Source organism: Cetorhinus maximus, chromosome 3 (assembly GCF_964194155.1).
Source record: "Cetorhinus maximus chromosome 3, sCetMax3.hap1.1, whole genome shotgun sequence".
In the NCBI taxonomy this organism is placed as follows: domain Eukaryota; kingdom Metazoa; phylum Chordata; class Chondrichthyes; order Lamniformes; family Cetorhinidae; genus Cetorhinus; species Cetorhinus maximus.
The window spans coordinates 92,303,202-92,326,090 of record NC_135881.1 but is presented as its reverse complement, the minus strand read 5'-3'; the positions used below and the strand labels follow the sequence as shown (position 1 = coordinate 92,326,090).

General features: G+C 42.6%; 1 protein-coding gene across 16 annotated transcripts in view; it reads right to left on the bottom strand.

Annotated features, from left to right (window-relative positions):
* Positions 1 to 22,889, bottom strand: part of invs (inversin) — a 400,143-nt gene that overhangs the window by 281,542 nt on the left and 95,712 nt on the right. The window contains exon 2 of one of the 16 annotated variants that reach the window (XM_078538703.1): positions 19,176 to 19,361. The exons of the other annotated variants lie outside the window; for them this stretch is intronic. The gene's annotated coding sequence lies outside the window, so the exon portion shown is untranslated. The remainder of the gene's footprint in view (positions 1 to 19,175; positions 19,362 to 22,889) is intronic. 16 annotated transcript variants of the gene reach the window in all.

Genomic DNA, 22,889 nt, shown 5'->3' with positions numbered 1-22,889 from the left:
GGACAGAGTATTAAATAAGAAATCATTAGAGCTTGTAACAAAGTTAATGTAATAGTTGTGGGGACTTGAATTTTCATGTAGACTGGGACAATCAAATTGGCAACAGTGGTCTGGAAGACGTGTATAAAGAATGTTTTTCTGACAGTTTCTTGGAGCAATACTTTGTGGAACAAACTAGGATGAAGCCATTATTGCAGCATTCATTAGTAATATCATAGTAAAAGATCCATTGGGAAATAGTGATCATTATACCATTGAATTCCAGATTAAATTTGAAAGTGACAAACTCCAATCATAAACAAAAATCTTAAACTTAAACAAAAACAATTACATGTATATGAGGGGAAACTGGCTAAAGTTAATTGGGTAAATAGATTAAAAGGTATGGCTGTGCATGAACAGTGGGAAGCATTTAAAGGAACAATTCAAAATGTCCAACAAAAATACATTCCATTGAAAAACAAAAATTCAGCAAGAAAGACCCATCTGTGGCTCACTCAGGAAGTCAGGGATAGTATTAGATTAAAAGAAGTGGCTTACAATATTGCAAAAACACAGTAATAAGTCTGAGGATTGGGAGTGTTTCAGAAACCAGCAAAGGGCAACCAAAAAGTCAATAAAAAGGAAAAAAGTAGAATGAAAGTAAAGTTGCCCATAATAAAAAAAAGATGAGCTTTTATACATATATAAAAAGAAATAGAGTAGCTAAAGTAAACATTGGTCCATAAGAATTAGAGACAAGAGAAATTGTGAGGAATGGGGAAGTGGCAGACTCATTGAACAAATATTTTGTGTCTGTCTTCACAGTAGAAGGCACCAATTTCATTCCAGAAATAGACAGTAAACTATTTGCTAAAAAGAGTGAGAAAATTAGGGAGATTAGTATTAACAGAGGAAGGGTATTGGAAAAACTTAAGGGACTAAAATATGACAAATCCACGAGACCCAATGGCCTACAACTTAGGGTTCTAAAGAAGATAGCTGCAGATAGTGGATGCGCTAGGTGTGATTTTCCAGAATTCATTGGATTTGGGATCGGTCCAATCAGATTGCAAGTTGGCAAATGTTGCTATACTTTTCAAGAAAAGAAGGAAAGAGAAAACAGGGAACTATAGGCCAGTTAGCCTAACATCAGTTGTTGGGAAAATGATGAGTGTTAAAGCATTTAAAAAAGCGTAGTTTGATTAGAACAAGTCGACATATTTTTACTAAAGGGAAATCCTGTTTAACAAATTTATTGGCGTTTTTGAGGATGTAACAGGTAAGGTAGATAAAGGGGAACCAGTAGATGTAGTAACCTGGATTTCCAAAAGGCATTCAATAAGGTGCCACACAAAAGGTTCATTGGCAAGATAAGGGCTCATAGAGTTGGAGGTAATAGATTAGCATGGATAGAGGTAAACAGATAGGAAGCAGAGAGTGGGCATAAATGGGACTTTTTCCAAGTTGGCAGATAGTGAATTGTGGAGTACCACAAGGGTCAATGCAGGGGCCTCAGCTATTTACAATCTATTTAGTGACTTGGACGAAGAGACAGAAAGTAGTGTCTCAAAGTTTGCTGATGAAACAAAGCTAGGTGGAAAGGTAAGCTTTGGGAGGACACTGAAAGGCTGTAAAGAGATATAGAAAGGTTAAGTGAGTGGACAATAAGATGGCAGATAGATTTTAATGTAGGGAAGCATGAAGTTATTCACTTTGGTTGAAAGAATAGAAAAGCTGAATATTTTTTAAATGCTGAGAAACTTCTAAGTGTTGATGTTAAAAGGGACTTGGGTGTGCTCGTATAAGGAACTTAAGAAGCTAACATACAACTACAGCAAGCAATTGGGAAGGCAAATGGCACATTGGCCTTTATTTCAAGAGGATTAGAGTACAGGAATTAAGAAGTCTTGCTACAGGGTTTTGGTGAGGTCACATCTGGACCTCTGAGTGCAGCTGTGGTCTCCACATTTAAGAAGAGATATATTTGCATTGGAGGCAGTATAGCGAAGATTCACTAAATTGTCCCAGGAATGAAGGCGTTGTTCTATGATGAGAGGCTGAGCAAATTGGGTCTATTTTCTTTGGAGTTTAGAAGAACGAGGGATTGTTTCATTGAAACGTACAAGATTTTGAAAGGGTTTGATAGGGTAGATGTTGAGAGATTGTTTTTTCTGGTCGGGAGTCTAAAACACAGGGGCACAGTCTCAGGATAAGGGGCTGATCATTTAGGACTAAGATGAGGAGAAATTACTTCACCCAAAGGGTTGTGAATCTTTGGAATTCTCTGCTCCAGGGGATGGTGGATGCTCCATCATTGAATACATTTCAGGCTGGGATAGACAGATATTTTTGGTCTCTCCAGGAATCAAGGAGTATGGGGAACAGGCAGGAGAGTGGAGTTGAAACCGAAGATCAGCTATGATCATATTGCATGGTGGAGCAGGCTTGACAGGCCATATGGCCGACAGCGCTCCTATTTCTTGTGTTCTTATGTTTTTGAGAGATAGAGAGAACACTCGGCAGGAAGCTGTCAAGTGTGTAGCTTCAGCAGTTAAGGTGGACTCAAAGCTGTGGGTTGGAAAGAGATCCACTAGGGTTGAAGTTTTAAAACTGCAAAGGGATTTGTATGTATGTTAGGGTTAAGTTGACTAAGCTAAAATCTTGAAGGACGTGGTGAGTCAAGAGACCAGATTCAAGGAACGAAGAACAGAAGACCCCCGGAGTCCTGGGATCCACATGAAAAACAGATCGATACGCACTGAATTTGTGTACCATGCCATGCCTTGACTAGTGAAATGTTAAGTATCAATCTTGATTGTCCAATGAACCTTGTTAGTTTGCACTCTAAGTTAGTGATTGTCCTTGTTTGCCAATAAGGTTATTCCTCGACAAGAATTTTCTTACTGAGGTTTAGTATAGAATCCAAACATAATAGTCAGGGAAAACCTCTGCAGGATGCATCACAGACTAAGTATTCTGATGCTCCTGTTGGAAACCACTGCTGCTAACCCAGTGGACTTTCAGGATCAACAAAGGTTCCTGCCTTTCAATATCAATGGTTTGTAGCCATAACACTGGAGGTGCATCTGGAAAAAAGTAGGTGTCCCCTTTGCAAGTGGACAAAACTGTGCTGGCTGCTGATGGCTCACCTAGCCACTGAGCTCATGACACGGGAACTCTTGGCATTGGGTGTTCCTGTTCCCAGTTCCACTTCCTCCTACTTTGCTGGTATTTGGGGTGGAAAAGAGGTTCTACTTTGCACAAGATACTGTAGAATGACCAACATAAGGCCAGGACCCCGCATGTCCTGATTCTAGCCTAATTTCTGGCCACTCCTAAAGAGCACTAGCAGGGTTGAGGATTTTACTCTCCTACAATTCCGTTTATTATTGTAGAAATTAGGTATGCAGTAATGAAATAAACTACAGTTTTTTTTAAAGGACTTCTTCATGATCTCAGGGCATCCCTGGCCACTTTACTAACAATATTAAAAAATTGAACATTGTAATAATGCGGGCAAACATGGCAAACCAATTTGCTCAAAGCGATGTCTCACAAACAACAAAGAATAAATGACCAGGTAAAATATTTGATGTGTTGAAGCAATGTCGCATCTCAATTTTTTCCTCAATGCTATTATTACATCTTTATAAGTTTTGTCATATAATCCCATGTCAACACAGGAGGAGTGTTTTTACAAACTAACTGACAATAGGGTCATTGACTGAAAAAATGGGTTTTACAGGGACAACATGGAGTTTTTCTTAATACTAGTTGTTTTGTATGTAATGAGACTGTATTTTAGAAGGAACATTAGTGTTCATTTTCATGAATTGCATGCAGGTATTATTGTGATATCAAAAAAACACACCATTGTACGTTCCATACAGGATTGTAACACTGTGGCAGTAATTGGGTTAAAAAGGTCTTAACTGACAAGGAACGAGGTTCTACAGTAACAACAGTGCAAATACTGTATGTACTGTGGCTAGCAATTCATCTTCTATACAGTGCGATTGTCTGATTTGAACTATAAGTTTTTTTTTACCATTTTCCCATCAAAACACACAATGCTGCAGTTGATATTTGATAATTAACCCACTGCACTGTAGATTTGTCATTATACAGTAAAGAGTTCCACTACAGATGAGTGGTTCTTACAATATCAATCAAATAATAAAAAGAGGGTTAAATCTTTAATACTTAAGGTAGCAAACAAAAGTTAGAGATAATTGGTGCTAACGTTTTCTGGCTTCTACTCGTCTCAAACAGAAAGCAAACAATCGAAATGCACTTTTAAAAAAATGAACTGCAAGAGTCTATAATTTACGGTTAACTTATTGTGCTGCTAACCCATTACTTTGTCCTTATTGAAAAACTTTTAGAGCAAAACATATGTCTACTCAAATACAAAGATAATATTTAATGTTTACCAATATTAATAAGATAAATGATAGATTTGAAAGTGGTGTTGCTTTAAGAGTATGAATGTGTCCATGATAATCTCATTATGAAAAGAACAGTGATCAGTAATGTTTTACAATTTTACCTGTACAAACTCATACTGAATAACATACATTTAACAGACTGCTCAGAACCACCATCTTATCTGAATGAAATTCTTGCCATTTTAAAAAAAAGGTCTCATTCCATAAATGAAACACACACAAGATGGGTGCTGCTCAGAAGGGTGCTTCCATCAAACGAGATGTGGATGGAAAGTTGGAGCAGTACTACACAATGTTTCAACTTATAATGCTATATCACAGTACAATTTAACAGCAGAGCCATGTCTCTCAGATTGTACCCCTGAGCTCAAGTATACTATTACATGAAGTGACAGATAGGTTACAGATGTTTTCCTGCTATTTTTTGGGGTGGGGGCTGAGGGACAGGAGAGGGAGAAATGAAAAAGTGGCATTTACCTTGTTCTAACAGCAATTCCAGACAATAATCAGAAGAAACCCGAGTGAAAATCATTGATCAGCTCTCTGAAACATAATGCCCCAAATTTCACAGTCAGTGGTAAAGCAACAGTGCTTGCCGCCAACCTCAAGGAAAGGTGCCCATCTCTATACCGTGGATTTCCCCTTTCTCAATATTACTTTGATTCCAGCTGGAATTCAAGAGCCACTCTGGCATCCGATAACAGTGATGTTATCAAATAGGCTAAGCTGCCAATCGCAATAAAGAATCTCATAACAAATCAGGAAGCAAAAATCACTGATTATTCTTTACTTTTTAATCATTTTATAGATAGCAAAATAAAGATTTATAAATACACATGGGATTAAGGTAGAAGCTGAAATATCATAAACAAACTTTAAATAACTCATTATTTTAAAAATCTATGTTTTTTATCATAATGAAGAAGTTTGATCTTCTACAAATATAAAAAATTGTATTCACAGTCAGACAGACTGTTCATCAGTAATTTTGAACTTAGCACACTGTTAAAAAACCAAATTACAATTCATTGAACAATACATATCTTCTTCAAGGGTTTTTACAAGTGAGACTAATAGCTTAAAACTGGAAGTTCATGCCAATTAGAGTGATTTCAGAAAACTGCTACCTGAGGGGTGTTCAACAGCGCATCCTGTGGGAGAGGAAGGAATCTGTGGAAGAGGAGGGAATCACTGACAGCAACTTCTGGATTTCCTCGTTTAACTGAAAAAGTGTGTATACCAGAAGTTGATGTCAATTTCAGAGTTGTAATGGCAGTGAAAGCTGACAGTTTCACCATCATTACAACCTCAAAATCGGGTGTAAAAACAGAAAGTGCTAGGAAAACTCAGCTGGTCTGGCAGCATCTGTGGAGAGAAACAGAGTTAACGTTTTGAGTCCAATATAACTCTTCTTCGGAACAAAATCTGGTGGTAGGGTTTTGCAGCCATCTGGGTTTGTTTCAACATAAAGCTTGTCATTACTTAAGCAGCGGTGGAATGGAGTTATGAATAATGTTCACAAGATGATTATTACCCTCAGTGATGTCACTGTTGAATCAGGCTATGAACATGTTATGCCATAAAACTGAACTGGCTCTTACCAAAATCACAAATGACATCTTATGTGAATGTAACAAAGGTAAACAATTGCACCTCGTCCTTCTCGACCTGTCTGCAGCCTTTGACAGGGGTAACCACATCATCCTCATCCAGTGCCCTCCACCTTCGTCCAGCTGGATGGGACAGCATTTGCCTTATCCAATTCATATCTATTTAATTGTAGACAGGGAATCACCAGAAATGGTTTCTCTTCCTGACTCCTCCATCATTACCTCTGGTGTCCCCGAGGATCTATTCTTGACCTCCTCATATTTCTCACATACATGCTCCTCCTGGGCAACATAATCTAGAAACACAGCGTCAGTTTTGACATATACAACAATGACATCCACCTCTACTTCTCTTGACCCACCCACTGTCTATAAATTGTCAAACATCCAGTAATGGATGAGCAGAAATTTCCTCCAACTAAATATTAGGAGGATCAAAGCCACTGGCAGAGATTCTGTCAGGTCGACGGAGGTACAGCTCACTAGTCAGAGAACAGGAGCGGTGGAGGGGTAGGGGTTAACCTCTGTCAGTTCTATGGCGGAGGCCTGATGCAATCAAGTAACTTTCAGGCACTCAAGTGGCCACTGTCAGGCCTTCTCCACGATTGAGGTCCCCAGTGGTGCGAGTCCCACCTGCCAGGAGCTGCCAGCAAACGAGAGTCAGCAGTTCCTCGTGGCATCAGGAGCAGTGGCAGCTGGCGAAAATGCACCCACCAGAAGCACAGGGTCATCGTGGGATCCCAGACAAAAGATGACGGAGAGTGGGATGGGATAGTGGAATTGGATTATGGGGAAGTCAGAAAGGTCAAAGGCAAGGGCAGGGGGTGGCTTTCAGCGGCCAAATCTCTGGCCAGTGCCGGGACCCTTAATCGGGCACAGAGGGGCACATCCCCCACCCATGAAGGCCAAAGGCGTTTGCTGGGCGACCTTTTGAGGGAATGGGAAAGCCATGCAGCCTCCATTAAATCCCTGAGCCATGTCTAAATTGCGGTGGGCTCAGGGATAATGAGTGTCAATTGGCTGATTCATGAGCCTAATTCACATGCCACTGGTAGTGGCCAAGAAACCAGTGATAGCCCCTCTGTCTCAACTGGTAGTGGTTTTGCTGCTGCCAGGAGACTGACGTGGGCCTTTCCCACGATTAAGTGGCCTGGCTACAATGTTTCCCACCTTGACAGGCTGCATTAAATCCAGTCCATTGTCTTGATACCCTGCCAGAAACCTCATTCCCTATTCACTGGCACTATCCCTCTCCCTGGTAACTGTCTGAGGCTCTCAATCGTGGTGTCATATTTGACTCCGAGATGAGCTTTTGATCACATATCCACACCACCATTAAAACGGTCTATTTCCACTTTTGTAACATTGCCCAACTACATCCTGTTTCAGCTCATCTGCTGCTGAAATCCCCATTCACGCCTTTGTTGCCTCCAGACTTGACTATTCCAAACAAACTCCTGGTCGTCCTCCCACATTGTACCCTCCATAAACTTGAAGTCATCCAAAACTCTGCTGTCCATGCCATAACTCACACCAAGTCCTGTTCACCCATAACCCCTATGCTCGCAGACCAATTATGCATTGCCTTGATTTTAAAATTCTCATCCTTGTTTTCAAATCCCTCCATGGCCTCACCCCTCCCCATGTGACCTATCCTCCATCCCCACAAATATGTGCTTCTCCAATTCTGACCTCTCAGCAGCCCTGGTTTTCATTGCTCCACCACTGGTGGCCGTGCTTTCACTTGCCAAAAGCCTGGGCTCTAGAATTTCCTTCCTAAACCTCTCAGCTTTTCTTCCCTCCCTTAACCAGCTCTTAAAACCTACCTCTGATCAAGCTTTTGGTCAGCTTTCCTAATATCTCATGTGGATCAGTGTACAATTTTGAGTGATAACGCTTCTGTGAAGTGCCTTGGGACATTTTATTTGTTAAAGGTGCTACAAAAGTACAGTTGTTGTTCATGTTGTGACTGTCCTCAAACAATGGCGTGTCAGAAGGCTGATACAAGCAAATGGGTCTGTAGACATGGAGGGGTGGTTACTGGAGGGTGGTGGGAGCAGTTGCATTTCGGGTAAGAAAATTTAATGTTGGTAATGGAATTGATAGAATTTAAATTTACATCATCCTCTCAGTTAAATTATGCAAACAAGACGGGGTGAAGTAAAGGAATCTAGGGACCACAGGCGAACAAATCATTAAAAGCAACACAGCTCAGGAAAGTTAAATTTGTTAAAAAAGTAAAAAAGTTAAATTTGACCTTGCTCAGGCTGCACTCAGAGTACTGTACACAGCTCTGGTCCATACTAAAAGGACACAGAATCAGAGGAAGTGCAGAGAAAAGTTTACAAAAATGGCACCAGAACTGTGGCATTACATCAATGTGGAAAGACTGAAAAAAATTGGGACCTTTTTCTTTGAAAGGTGAAGACTTGGAGGTAACCTGATGGAGGACTTTAAAATTATTAATGGGTGGACCGGGTGGATGTGGAGAGAATTCTTCCTCTTGTCGGATATTCCAAAACTGGGGATCATAAATAGAAGATGGTTACTCACCAAGCCAAGGGTTAAAATGGATAACCTGGTTCCACACGACATGGTTGAAGAAAATAAATGCTTCCAAAGGAGTATGAGGGAAAAGGTGGATGGAAAGAAATGCTGAACAACTGAGGGGAGGTGGACAGAATGGAAGGAATTTTGTGCAGAATCTAAACACAAGCACAGACTATTTCGCTGAATTACCTGTTTGCGTTGGGTAATTTAATGTAAAATAAAATGTGGAGATAAAATAAAACGGTCGCCATGAGCATGAAATTTTCCAGAACGAATTTGCGATTACAGATAATGTCCCAGACACCACCATCACCATCTTTGGGTTTGTCCTGTCCCACCGGCAGGACAGACCCAGCAAAGGTGGCAGCACAGTGGTATACAGTCGGGAGGGAGTTGTCCTGGGAGTCCTCAACATCGCCTCCAGCCCCAACGACGTCTCATGGCATCAGGTCAAACATGGGCAAGGAAACTTGACGCCGATTACCATGTACCGCCCCCTCCTCAGCTGATGAAGCAGTACCCCTCCATGTTAAAGACCACTTGGAGGAAGCACTGAGGCTTGCAAGGGCACAGAATGTACTCTGGATGGGGGACTTCAATGTCCATCGCCAAGCGTAGCTCGGTAGGACTCTACCAGACCAAGCTGGAAAAGTCCTAAAGGACATAGCTGCTAGACTGGGCATGTAGCAGGTGTTGAGGAAACCAACAAGAAGGAAAAACATACTTGACCTCATCCTCGCCAACTGCCTGCCACAGATGCATCTGTCCATGACAGTATGGGTAGGGGTAGGAGTTACTGCCGCAGAGTCCTCGTGGAAACGAAATCCCGTCTTCACGTTTTGAGGATACCCCCCATCGTGTTGTGTGGCACTACCACCATGCTAAATGGGATAGATTTTGAACAGATCTAGCAACACAAGACTGTGCAGCCATGAGGTACTGTGGCCATCGGCAGCAGCAGAATTGTACTCAAACACAATCTATAACCTCATGGCCCGGCATATTCCCCACTCTACCATTACCATTAAACCGGGGTATCAACGCTGGTTCAACGAAGAGTGCAGGAGGGCATGTCAGGAGCAGTACCAGGCGTACCTAAAAATGAGGTGTCAACCTGGTGAAGCTACAACACAGGACTACTTGCATGCCAAACAGCATGAGTAGCAAGCGTAGCGATTCCAAAACCAGCGGATCAGATCTAAGCTCTACAGTCCTGCCACATCCAGTCATGAACGGTAGTAGACAATTAAACAACTAATTGGAAGAGGAGGCTCCACAAATATCCCCATCCTCAATGATGGAGAAGCCCAGCACATCAGTGCAAAAGAGAAAGCTGAAGCATTTGCAACAATTTTCAGCCAGAAGTGCTGGGTGGATGATCCATCTCGACCACCTCCTGAGGTCCCCAGTCTCACCTAAGCCAGTCTTCAGCCAATTCGATTCGCTCCACTTGATATCGAGAAGGCACTGCAAAGTCTATAGGCCCTGACAATACTCCAGCAATAGTACCTAAAACTTGTGCTCAAGAACTTGCCGTGGCCCTAGCCAAGTTGTCCAGTATAGCTACAACACTGGCATCTACCTGGCCCTGTAGAAATTTCCCAGGTATGTCCTGTACACTAAAAGCAGGACATATCCAACCCAGCCAATTACCGTTCCATCATTCTACCCTTGGACATCAGTAAAGTGATGGAAGTGGTCATCAACAGTGCTATCAAGTGGCACTTGCATAATAATGTTCAGTTAAGGTTGCACCAGGGTCACTCAGCTCCTGACATCATTACAGGCTTGGTTCAAACATGGAAAAAAGAGCTGAACTTCAAAGGTGAGGTGAGAGTAACTGCCTTCGACATCAAGGCAGCATATGACCTAGTGTGGCATCAAGGAGCCCTAGCAAAACTGGAGTCAATGGGAATCAGGGGGAAAACTCTCCGCTGGTTGGAGTCATACTTAGCACAAAGGAACATGGTTGTAGTTGTTGGAAGTCAATCATCTCAGTTCCAGAACCTCACTACAGGAGTTCCTCAGGGTAGTGTCCTAGGCCGAACCATCGTCAGCTGCTTCATCAATGACCTTCCATCCATCAAAAGGTTAGAAGTGGGGACGTTCGCTGATGATTGCACAATGTTCAGCCCCATTCACGACTCCTCAGGCACTGAAGCAGTCCACGTCCAAATGCTGCAGGACCTGGACAATATCCAGGCTTGGGCCGACAAGTGGCAAGTAACAGTTGCGCCACACAAGTGCCAGGCAATGACCAGCTCCAATAAGAGAATAACCATCTCCCACAACACTCAATGGCACTATCACTGCTAAATCGCCCATTATCAACATCCTGGGGTTTAATGTTGACCAGGAACTGAACGAGTCATATAAATACTGTGGCTACAAGAGCAGGTCAGAGGCTAGGAATCCTGCATGAGTAACTCACCTCCTGATTCCCAAAAGCATGTCCACCACCTAAAAGATGCCAGTCAGGAGTGTGATGGAATACTCTCCACTTGCCTGGATGAGTGAAGCTCCAACAACAATCAAGAAGCTTGACACCATCCAGGAGAAAGCAGCCCATTTGATTGGCACCCCATCCACAAACATTCACTCCCTCTGCCACCACCTGGAAGTTTCCCTCCAAGCCACTCACCATCCTGACTTGGAACTATATCATCATTCCTTCACTGTCGCTGGGTCAAAATTCTGGAACTCACACCCTTATAGCACTATGGGTGTACCTACACCACATGGACTGCAGTGGTTCTAGAAGGCAGCTCATCACCAACTTCTCAAGGACAATTAGGGATGGGCAATAAATGCTGGCTTAGCCAGTGAGGTGCATATCCCTTGAATTAATTTTAAAAAATCTTCGCTGAGGAGAAAGCCACCAAGCGGCAAGATTGTATAATTACAGTGCAACCATGCGTGGATAATCCTAATATGGACATAGGAAACTATGATTGGAAAATTGATACAAAATGTGTAACAAAAACATGACAATAGGCAATCAAGCAGTCAGGGAGTATTTGCAGGCACCAGACTTATTATAAGACAGAAATGTTTTGTTCATTTAAACAAACTGTTCTTGGGATTAAGGAAGGACGTAATAGCTCTGGAGAGAGTGCAGAGGAGGTTTACAAGAATGTTGCCAGGGTTAGAAAAGTGTAGCTACGAGGAGAGATTGGATAGGTTGGGGTTATTTTCCCTGGAACAAAGAACGCTGAGAGGTGACTTGATTGAGGTGTACAAAATTATGAGGGGAATAGATAGAATGGACAGGATAAAATTGTTTCCCTTGATGGAGAATTCTAGAACCAGGGGACATAGATTCAAGATAAGTGGCAGAAGGTGTAGGGGGGACATGAGGAAGAACTTTTTTACGCAGAGGGTAGTGGGTGTCTGGAATTCGCTGCCCAAGTTGGTGGTAGAGGCAGAAAATTTAAACTCTTTTAAAAAGTACCTGGATCTGCACCTAAAGTGCTGTCAGCTGCAGGGCTATGGGCCGGGTGCAGGAAGGTGGGATTAGAAAGGGCACCTGAGTGTCCTCGGGCTGGCATGGATAAAACGGGCTGAATGGCCTCCTTCTGTGCTGTAACTTTTCTATGGTTCTAAGTGAAAGGAGAGCAAAAACAAGAGTGCTGCACTGAATGAGTGTATGATGGCTTTTCCACTGTTTATGGTGCTAATTAATATAAGTGACCCAAATCTTAAAAGATCTGACAACCTACATTTTCAAGATTCTTAACTTGTTTCTATATCTCCATTGAAACATACAAGCATTCACAAAAAATGTGAATAAAAAATAAAAATACATTTTAAAATAGGGATTAAAAAAGGGGTGAAGATAGAGGAGAGAGTTCATGGTGTGAAGTCGTAACTGCATTTGTTCTTTCAGTCAAGTTTTGGTGCAGCATCAGATAGAAAACCTGAGGGAGAAAAGAGTGGCAGAAAGAAGTTTCAGGTTTTAAAAATGCGCACCACAAGAATTATTTTTATGATATAAAGTTCTCCACAAACAAGAGGCCAGGAAAATAGGGATCCATCAGGATGGCTCCCCGACGCACTCCCACTGCCTTTCCTGTGGATGGCTGGCATGCGGTATGGCTGCCTGCTGCAAGGTAGTAGCCAACCAATCGGCATGTTTAAGGCCCCAGTTAGGGACCAATTAAAGGACTCACAAGTATTTCAGTGGCGCTGACCCAACCACGTGTGGGAGCTGTCAGCCTAATGGAGCAGCCTTCCTGAGGCTCCCAGGGGTACGGGGGTTGGTGGGGGGAGGTCAAGGTCTCCATCCCTCAGAGAGGGGGGGCAGCCAACAGCAAAGGCCCCAACTGCAGCCCAAACATCAGTCTCCGTGGGTGGGGAGGGGATAGAAATGTTTTATTAAAATTTTTAAGACATTGACGTGAAGTTGAATTTTGACCAAGGACAATTCATTTGGGCTTCCAGTTTAGAAGATTTAGGGGTGATCAAATCAAGAGGTTTAAAATGATAAAATAATCTGATATGTCATTACAAAGAAAATACTTCCATATTTCTTGAGGTGCGGGAATCCAAGACAAAGTGGTATAATCTTAAAATTAGAGCTCGACCATTCAGGAGTGAAATCAGGATATATTTTTGTACATTAAGATAAAAGCAAAATACAGTGGATGCTGGAAATTTGAAATAAAAACAGAAAATGCTGGAAAAACTCAGCAGGTCTGACAGCATCTGTGGAGAGAGAAACAGAGTTAATGTTTTGAGTCCATATGACTCTTCTTCAGAGCTAAAGAGAAGTAGAAATATGATGGAATTTATATTGTTTAAGGGGGGTGGAATAGGTAAAGAGAATCGGACATTAGCGATAGGTGAGGGCTAAGGAGAGGTTGACAAAGATGTCAAGGACGCAAGACAGAGAGAGTGTTAATGGTGGTGGTGAAGACTAAAGAACGTGTTGATAGTGGCATAAAGGTAAGATAGCAGAATGTGTGAATAGCACAAGGGTCAGCACTCTGTGAAAGAACAACACAGAACAAGTGACAGATGGCCCTTTTGGGGCAGAGGGGGCAGTGGTTGGGGAAAAAGGATAGAAAAAGGGTTTTAAAAGCGATTTTAAAAAAGGGATTAAAAAATGAATAAATGAATAAAAATAAAAATACATGAATAAAAAATGCAAATAAAAAATAAAAATAAATTTTAAAAAAGGGATTTAAAAAGGGGTGAAGATAGAGGAGAGAGTTCATGTGTGAAGTTATTGAACTCAATGTTAGATCCAGAAGGCTGTAGAGTGCCTAATCAGAAGATGAGGTGCTGTGCCTCCAGTTTGCGTTGGGCTTCACTGGAACATTGCAGCAGGCCAAGGATGGACATATGGGCATGACAGCAAGATAGTGTGTTGAAATGGCAAGCAACAGGAAGGTCTGGGTCGTGCTTGCAGACAACCGAAGGTGTTCCGTAAAGCGGTCATCCAGTCTGTGTTTGGTCTCCCCAATGTACAGGAGACCACATTGGGAGCAGCAAATACAGTAGACATATTGAAGGAGGTGCAAGTGAAGCATTGCTTCACCTGAAAGGAGTGTTTGGGCCTTTGGATAGCGAGGAGGGAACGAGGTAAAGGGGCAGGTGTTGCACCTTCTGCGATTGCATGGGAAGGTGATGAGGTGTTGGGGGGTGATGGAGGAGTGGACCAGGGTGTCATGGAGGGAATGGTCCCTACATGATGCTGATTGGAGGGGTGAGGGGAAGATGTGTTTGGTGGTGGCATCATGCTGGAGTTGGTGGAAATGGCGGAGGATGATCCTTTGAATACGTAGGCTGGTGGGGTGAAAAATGAGGACAAGGGAAACCCTATCATGGTTCTGGGAGGGAGGGATAGGGGTGAGGGCAGAGGCGCAGGAGATGGGTCGGATACTTATCCACACAGTGGGTGGTGGAAACCTGCTCCTCTCATCCATAATTGAAATGTTCAAGACCCAGATTGTTGGATTTTCATTAGGTAAGACTATCAAATGGTATGGAGCAAAGCAGGGTAAATGGAGTTGAAGTACAGATTAGCCATGATCCAACTGAATGTCGGAACAGGCTTGAAGGGCTGAATGGCCTACTCCTTTTCCTATATTTCTTGGAAATTCATTTATTGCATGTGCTACATCAGCTCAAACTGCACAAACAGGGTGCAAGACAGAAAACTCCTTACACAAAAAATATTTAAAATACTGAGAAATGTTCTTCAGCCCTGCACTCACAATTGAGACATACTAGTGAAATGGCACCAAATAAGCTTCAGGGATCATCGTCAATTGCTAAAGAAAAGAGACCTGGGACTGATTACAAGGCTGTAATCCAAAGGAGACGCTGGGATGGTGCAATAAGACATAAGAGCAAAGCTCAAGCAGTAATTTGTGGATTCTGACATTTGGAGTTGTTTCCATTCTTGAGTAACATATAGGATGAATACCATAGAATTATCATGGGAAAAAAATCTGCACTTCATTACTTGCTAGTTATAAATCCAAATGCGTAGGTTTACACTATTACACTGAATAAGTACTCAAAGACAATTTTCTGACAATTCAATGATTCATTACAGTAACATGCTGCATGCTATTTTTAAGAACTTGAGAGAGATTTAAAAATTGGATAACTTAAATGCATTATGTATATCATCATTCAAGTCTTCAAGGTATTAAGGGGAATGGATAGGGTAGAAAGAGGAAAACTACTTTTACTGGTTGGGGGTGTGGTGGGTGGGGAGGTCTGGGTCTAAGGGCACAGTCTGAAAATTAGAGCCAGACCTCTCAGGTAAGAATTAGGAAACAAAGTTTTGAAGAAGTTTGGAACACTCATCCACAAATTGCAGTCGATGCTGGTTCAATTTTTAATTTTGAATCTAAGATTGACAGATTGTTGTTATTTAAAGGGGTTAACGGGCAAAGGAAGGAATATTTAGTTGGGTTGCAGATCAGTTATTATCTCATTGAATGGCGGAACAGGCTTGAGGGACTGGATAACCTAGCCCTGTTCCTAGGCTGAGTGGAATACTATAACGCTGAGTTTAGCTCAAGAACTCCACAAAGGAGAGCTTAACTGCCAGTACACAGTTTCAAAACTTAACAGTTATTTCCTTTGGAAATCAAACTGCTCAGTTAGTCAATGCACTGAATGCATATACAGTAGCATACTTTCGGTCACAAGTAAACATAGCAAGTTCTTCAACAAGTTCTTATGTGCTTATTTCAAAACTCATCGACAATATGGCAGTGCTGTATTTGTTAGAGCTGGTTCAGTTGTAGAAGCCACTTCTAAAACAGAGGAGGACAACATCGAAATTCTAACTGTAGAGCTGAGCAGAGTAGTAGTGACCTCAGTGCACAAGCCACCTGGCACAGATTTCAGCTCTCTAACCCTGTACCCAAACTGCTCAGTAAACCACAGATCATCATTGGAGGCTTTAATAGCCACAGTACCCAATGGGGGTACAAGGAGTCTAAAAACGACGGAGAAGCAGTCGAAGAATGGATGGACGCCAACCAGCTTAGTCTCATCCACAATCCTAAATTGCCAGCCACCTTCCACAGGGCCCGCTGGAAGTGTAGTTATAACCCAGATCTTGCCATTGTCGGCAACGACATCGCTGGCCTCTGCAAGAAGCTTGTCACAGACCCAATACCACAGACACAACACCGTCCTATTGGTATCCAGGTAAATGCAGCAGTGTTACCAAACGTCGTACCATTCAAAAGGCGCTTCAACTTCAAGAAGGCCGATTGGAACAGGTTCACACGAGCACTTGACCGTAAGGTTAAAAGCATTAAACCATTACCTGAGCACTACAACCTGTTTGCAAAAACTGTCCAGAAAACAGCCAGCAATCCTGGCAAGCAGCTTCTTGACTGGCCACTGCGAAGATCATGATGTTGCACGTAGCACTGGTGTCTATCCACATTAACTTGATGCTCTCTTTCTGCAGTCTAAATTCCACTAGTCACAAGCCATTTTTTACCTTGAGACTTGACGATGCCAACTTGTACTAGGGTGTAGTGTGATTTGTCAGAATCTCTCCAGCAGCCAGCTTTATAGGCTTGCTTTTCTTCTTTCCAGCAAATCACTTGCGTACAAAGTGATTTAGATTCTTGTAGTTCGAGCGCAGCTTTCCCCATGTTGAACTTCCTTTGTTTTAGGTGGTGTCTTCTGCAATAATTACATCCTGTATTCTGGCCTTGATCTTTCTGCTGGCCCTTCCTTTTCTCCATTGTCTTGTGCTTGGAAAGCTTGAACTGCCTCTCAGCATAGTGCAAAGCCTCATCAGTTCTCCCATTAATGCTTTCCAACTGATGATCAACAACCTCAGAGCTTCTGCACATATTGATAGCTTTTTTGAGAGTAAGTTTCTCTTCTCTCAGCAGGTGTGCTCTCATGTGGGATCTCTTGTCTTATCTTTGGTCAGGTCATCCTTCAGTTGCCCAAACTCTCAAGATTCAGCTAGACGTCTCAGTGCAGTCACATACTGTTCAGTGTTCTCCCCCTCTCCCTAAACTTTGGTGTTAAACATGTAGTGTTTATAAATAACATTAGTAGAGGGTTCTAAATGAGTCTTTAAGGCCTCCAAATTTCACAAGACCAAAATGTCACAATTTCTGTTCCTCAGAGAGGTCTAGGGTGCAATATAGCTTGTACTAGGCTCTTCCCCCAACACTGATAAACAGAGTTCCTACTCTTATTTGTTCAGGTTCCTTGTTCAACTCTGGCTATTTCATAATTTTGTCATTGAGACTGGAAGAATTTCCAGTTGACTCTCAAATCTCCCTTCATCGCCATAGGAGCAGGTACTAGAATATTCAAAGCTATACTGACTCACTCAGCACAATGTCCTGTACAAAGTTGCAGACTGAAGTTTTAATTATTCTCTGGTGTTTTTTCGTCTGTTGGCTCCATTACAGCAATGAAAATCCACTCAATTTCAGTTGCATACTCCTGGCAGAATGCACCACATGGTGGGTAAAATGGCAATTGCCCTAAAATCTTTATCAACAAAAGGTGACATGAGGTCACATGACTATAGCAAGCCGCAATGCACAAAAACATTTCTCAAAACACAGTGCAGTACTGAGTGATGTACTCCCAAATGTACCAACCTTAAGATCAGACATTAAAACAAGTTTCCATCTGCCTATTTTGGTAGATGCTGAAATTGTTAAGACATTAAAGTCACTTTTAACTACGGGTGGGAATTTGGCAAACAGAGTGGACGAGAAACCCCCATGACATTGTTGGCAAGAAGCCCATGCCATTTATCTCCAGGACCTCATTATCACTTAAAGGTGGACTGCCCTCCCAATCACATACGGAATCAAGCTGCTCATCCAAATGACCTGACCTGATTGCACTTCAAGTGAAAATGCACCTCTTAAAGCGAGGTTGCATTCCCCACTTTAATTGTTGGAAGAGTACTGAAAAAGATTGTAGCAGCATAGATTAATCCAAGGGTGGCCTCCAACTTTTGTGATGCCTCCCTGAAGGCCCTACTGGAGGATGTGAGGGCCAGGAGAAAGGTACACTTCCCCAGTACATGCAGCACCATCTCTAGGACCACTGTTAAGCTGGTCCGAACAGAAGTAAACAAAAGGGTCTCTGCCACCAGCATCATCCCCAAAACCTGGCTTAAATGTAGAAAGAGGTTCCTCAGAGATGGTCAGATGAGCAGCAAGAGCTGATACAAGCTGATCTCCAACACCTCTGGTATCTCATCTGCTGCTTCCTCCCCTTTCTCCAGATCTTCTTCATGTGATGATGAAGGCAGCTGCTGTTCTGACTCCCCCAAATACTGCTTCCTCCAGAATGCAATGTTGTGCATTATGCAGATCACAACAATGTGTAACACACTATCTGGAACACATTGTTGTGAACCTGCCAAGCAGTCCAAACACACAAAAGTTTGCTTGAGCATTTTTATTGTGTGTTCTATAAAGAGCCTTGTTGTGACCTGGTTTTGATTCTATTTGTGGTGCTCAGGCTTGGTGGAATGGGGTTGCACGGAAGTGTCAACAGCTAGATCTGCAGGGGTTATCCCTTATCATCTAGTAGCCATCTTGTTTGGCACAGGGTGGCACAGTGAGTAAATAGGACTGCCAGGGTAGAAAAGCATCATGGCAACTCCCTGGGTACTTTGCAGAGACCTGCATGATTTTGTTGCTGTGATCAGCCGCTGTCTATAGATTTATAAATTGATATTCTTATCTATTTTTAAGTGCTTTTGCCTTGTATTCAGGTGCCCTGATGGCCTTGTCCATGAAGTAAATCATAGCCTGTGTTTGAGAGAACACAGCTACTGCTGAAAAGCCACGAGCATCTTGTATTGGCTCCCAATGTCAGTGGGGGTGATCTACTGTTTGATCCCGCTGAAGATTGTGCCAGTCACCTGCTTAATGCAGCTGTGAACTGCAGACTGTGATGTGATATGTGGCTGACGCACTCAACAAAAATCTCAAAGGTCACAGTGGCGCAAAAATTCAGCGCTATGGTGACTTTGAGGACAACTGGCATGGTACATCCTCATTGTCCAGTAGACAGCAGGTCATGTTGGAGGACGCTGCAGAGGTTTGTGACAGCCTACCTGGAGAAACAGTCTCCTCTTGCACCGCTTCTTAGAGAAGTACAGGAAGGTAACTCTTGGCATGTAGGCCGAGTGCTGGATTTAGGCTGTAGTACCTAGACCCACTTTGCCTGTTGCCTTCTGAAAATGCACAGGTGCTGTGTCGGTGGTAATTCATGCTGCTGCCCCGCTTCCTCCTCCAAGTCTCTGTCCATCCAGAACAAAGAAGCAAAAATGACCCCCAAAGAAGTAAGGAAAGCAAACTAAAGAATAAACTATTTACATAGTGCCTTTCATTACCTCTGGATGTCCAAAAGTACTTTACAGTCAATTAAGTATTTCTGAAGTATATTCACTGCTGTAATGTAGGAAAGGGTTGTAAGCTAAGTGTAAAGGTCATAAACTGGAAACTAGAATCTCTCTTGGCAAGTCAGACAGCAAAACGATCCAGAGAGTTACAATTGACAGTACTCTTTTATACTTCTTCAAGACACTGATCTTGCTAAATTTTGCTGGTGTCGTGGGCAGGGCATCTGCAATTTCAGATTATAATACTGCTGAGGCGAGTTTGATGGGATTGGTATGCAACTTTGACTACTGAGTTAGGATCCCCCTTGTCTCAGACCGATACCTGACATAGAGTCAAAAAACACTGAGTTGAAGTGAGAGAGGATTGCAAGGTTACAAGGAACCCCCAGACATGATTATAACTCCCAACCACCCTGTTCCCACAGGCAGGCTGGATAAAATCTACCCTACTATAGTTGCAAAAAAGGATTTAAATCAGATACTGTATTAAATTACATCTGTCTGTCAATTACATATCAGCAAAAGTAAGCATATTGTGTAAAACACTATCAGAGATATAAAATAAAGGGAACAGAAAGAAAAAAAAAGGAAGATATGGGTAAAGACTTGATATTAGAAAAGCTGCCACTTTTAATGCTGAGAAGCAATTTAAAAAGTAAATAAAGCAAGAAACATAGCCAGGATAGTTAAGTATACACTTACAATAAAAGTTTGATTGAAGGCAGCCCTTCAGTCAGTATGATTTCAGACTTGTAGAATGTCAACTCAATGGGCTTCTCATTACAGCAGCTTGGTGTTTCTTAGATTCTACCTCAACCATGCACTCTCTCTCAATTGCATGCATGATCTAAATCCTTGTTTGCAGATTGTGGGGTCAATATTAATTCAGCCTGTCCACTATTGCATTTTTAATCTGAAATTGTGAATGTCCCAACCAGTTGCGGTGTGTGAGAATTGTGTCTAGATATTTATCCTCCATTTGCTCTTCATAATTCTTAATTTGCATCTTTTGCCTTGGTGAAACCGGTAAATTGCAGACACTTTAGGGACTGATATAGCAGCCTTATTTATGAAATGGTCAATATATGTACTGTAAAAATGTTCCCAGCACTCCTGAAGAACCAGCTGGAGATCCTGATCAGTACCTAATCAACTACCATAATGCTAAGCATTGCCCTCCCACACACCAACGTGCAGCTCCGTTCATCAACAGTTTTGTGGTCTAAATTTCTAAATTCCTATTTCATGTCAAACCCCTCTCACTTGAAGCAAAGTAAAACTTAAATAATGAACTGCATTACTCAGTTCTACTTACCAGTATTAGAGTAGTAACAGGACAAAAAAAATAAAGGGGGAACATGTTGTGCTGATATATTAAAGCTTCCAAGACTGAAAACAGATTGAGAACATTTGGTAGGGATAACACAAGAGATCATATCAAATGTAGGAGTGAAACTGCAAGTCTGCTGGAAGACTGACTGATAGTTGGAACTCATTGGTTGTCCATCACTCTATGGAGCAGCAGAGAGATCGAGACACACAGGACAGCCAACCACCTTCATTCCCCAAAGCCAAAGCTCCTCAAAGCAGCCAATCCATCATCAGAAGTCGAGGGAAAGACAATGATCAGAGGGGGAGAGCCTGCCAGCAGCTTCTGGCTAGGCCAGCATGTATTGCCTATCCCTAAATGCCCTTGAGAAGGTGGTGGTGAGCCACCTTCTTGAACTGATGCAGTCCATGAAGTGTAGCACCTACAGTGCTGTTAGGGAGGAAGTTGCAGGGTTTTGACCCAGCGACTGATTGAGATATCTGATCATGTGACTCCGTTTCTCAAACTCTCCTCTAAGTCCCCTTATTCCTCAGGCTCCATTTCTAACCCCTCCCCTCCAAGCTACCATTCCCCACCTCTCTCCCCAAGCCTCTCTTTCCCATCTCTCTTCCCTTGAGCTTCCATTTCCCAGAGTCTAGCTCTTTTTCCCTGTTCTCCCTCCATCCCCAACCCCAATTCCCCGGTCTACATCTCTCTGCTAAACCCCCATTCCCTCGTCCCCTTCTCTTACACTGGAGTCCCTGTTCCCTACTCCTCAACTGTCAACCCCCAAGGTCCCCTGGCTGCAAACTCTAGAGGAACAGCACCACCTGCTACCCCACCGCCCCGACAAAGCCAACTCCTGAGCTCCCCAATTGCTGAGGATCCCCACCCCCAACTCCCAACCATTGACTGTTCCCAACCTACCTGCTGGCCCCAGCTCTGCGTGTATGGTTGGAATGACATCACCAAGTCAGAGGTGGGAAATTATAGTGAAGCCCAAGGGAATCAGTGTTCGAATGAAAACTATGGAGAGGTGAAGCAATGTTCCAATGCTCATTCACCCTGCACAAGGAGAATTTGGGAGCAGAAAAGAAGCAAACTGCAAAGGGAAGTGCCAGCGATCCCAACTCAATAAGAACATAAGAAATAGGAGAAGTGGGTCCTTGAGCCTGCTCTGCCATTCAATAAGATCATTGTTGATCTGATCTTAGCCTCACCTTCACTTTCCTATCTTTTCACCATAACCCTCAACTCCCCTATAGTTCAAAAGTATTTGAATACACTTAATGACCCTGTCTTCACAGCTTTCGCAGGTGGAGAATTCTAAAGATTCACGACCCCCAGAGAAAATAAATTCCTCCTCTCTCCGTCTTAGATGGGTTACCCTACATTGTGAATTTATGTCCCCTAGTTCCAGATTTCCCAACGAAGGGAAACATCCTCTCAGTGTCTACCTTGTAAAGCCTTCTCAGAATCTTATATTTCAATAAGGTCATCTCTCATTCTTCTAAACTCCAACGAGTATAGGTCCAATCTGCTCAACCCTTCTTCGTAAGATAGCCCCTTCATCCCACAAATCAACCTAGTGAACCTTCTCTGAACTGCCTCCAATGCAAATATGTCCCTCCTTAAATATGGAGACCCAAACTGTACACGGTGCTTTAGGTGTGGTCTCACCAACACCCTGCACAGTTGTAACAAGACTTCCCTACTTTTATACCCCTTCATACTTGCAATAAGAATTTTGTTTGCTTTCCTAATTACTTGCTTTATCTGCATGCTAACTTTTTATGTTTCATGTATGAGAACACCCAGGTCCCTCTGTATCACAGCAATCTGTAGTCATTCTCCATTTCAATAATATTTTGCTTTTCTATTTTTACTACCAAATTAGATAGCCTCACATTTTCCCCACATGATACTCCATCTGCCAAATTTTTGCTATCTATTTAACCTATCTATAATCCCTTTGCAGACTCTTTGTACCCTCCTCTCAACTTGCTTCCCCGTCTATCTTTATATCTGTGGCAGATTTAGCTACAAATCTGTCCCTTCACCCAAGTCATTAACACAGATCGTACATAGCGAAGCCTCAGCACTGATCCCTGTGGCAC